This window comes from Pteropus medius, unplaced genomic scaffold, assembly GCF_902729225.1.
Source record: "Pteropus medius unplaced genomic scaffold, Ma_sr-lr_union100, whole genome shotgun sequence".
Classification (NCBI taxonomy): domain Eukaryota; kingdom Metazoa; phylum Chordata; class Mammalia; order Chiroptera; family Pteropodidae; genus Pteropus; species Pteropus medius.
Window position 1 is genome coordinate 4,324,925 of NW_024345600.1, and position 1,565 is coordinate 4,326,489.

The following is a 1,565-nucleotide window of genomic DNA, read 5'->3' on the forward strand; positions in this document are numbered from 1 at the left end:
GTCTCTACCTCCTAGTCACTGCCAGGGTCAAGTCTTTAAGCCAGGTGTGTCAGGCCTTGCCTCCTTCCCTGGCCCCTCTCTACTGCCATGCCTGCATGCCTGGGCTTCGGCCACACGGACCATTCCCCCCGCTCGCCCCGCTCTTCCGTTTCTCTGCACATACTGTCCCATTTGTTTAGCATGTCCTTTCTCCTTTGTATACTTATGTTCTGCTCAATTATTCTACTTATCTACTTATCTATTCTACTCTGTGTACAATCTTCTTCCTACCTCTGAAGACCCAGTTCCGGTGCTGCCTCTTACAGGGAGTCTTCCGTGCTCTGGCACCTCTTGTTTACACTTCCATCACAGCGCTTCCCACTGGACCATGGTACCCGTCTGTCTCCACCGCCAGATTTGCTGTATCCTTAGCAACTCACATAGTGCCTAGCACATGGCAGGGGCTCTGTAATTGATGAAGTGATATGTGTGGCTGTCGCTTATTTGTAGGAGGGGAGAGGTGAGCTGCTCTGGTGGCCATCTGGCCTGGGAGGTCAGTGCGCAGAGGACAAGTGACCAAGTGGATGCCCTGTGGTAACCTCTCCTGTGAAAGGTGGGGGTCTCCTGGATGCCAAGCTGACGTTTCTGTGTCTGTGGCAATACCATGTGGGAGGTAGCTCTACCTGTTCAACCTGAGTCCCTCAGAGACTCAGGCGATGGCTCATTAGGTAGAACTTACAGACATTGGAGAGCCTTAGCTCTCAGAAGAGTTTGAGAGGGATTTTAGTTTATTGTCTTGAATTTCAGTGAGTTCATCTCCTTCTCTTCTCCTTTGCCATCCCTTTTCATCTTCACCCACTCCAATCTCAGAGACCACAGCATCCCATGTAGAGGAGCTGAAACCGAGTGCATCCCATCATTTCTGTGTTTGTCCTTGGAGCCCCAGCACTGTGGATGAGACTCTGGTATTGGGTCTTTATTCACCTCCAGTTCAGGCCCCAGCTCTAGGGAGCAGGTGAGGGAGGGGGTGAGCTTGCTTTGAACTCTGTTCCTCCTTGATGTACGTGTATCTGTAGCATAGAATAGCAAATGGCAGCATAGGTCTTTCTTAGCAACTGCCCAACCTCTCCTGGACTCGCAGCCTTCCTGGATCATCTGTTTCTGGGAGCAAGCAGGGGTTTCTTCTGAAATGCACCATTCTACATAGTTTCCTGGAGACTCTCCAGAATCAGAGCCTTTTATAGGTGTGTCTTATATGTCTTATAGGTGTGACCTTTCCTGTCCCTTGTCTTCATTCTCAGTGTCTGACACCCCAGATCCCAGGTCCCCAGTGTATGGTTACTGCTATCTCCCTATAATGACAACAGGACAGGTAGACGAGTCATGGGTGGGTGGGTGGGGTTGGTTTAAGTAGGAGCCTGGAAGCCTGGACAAGACGTTGAACTCCTTGCATCACTATATGCCCCATACTACTTCTCTTGCTTGCTGGCCCACCCACATTTCCCCACCCCTCACACACACTGGAAACAGAAAGTGGGAGTGAGGCAAGATGCCAACTCTGATTATGCAGAGAATGGACAGCAGGC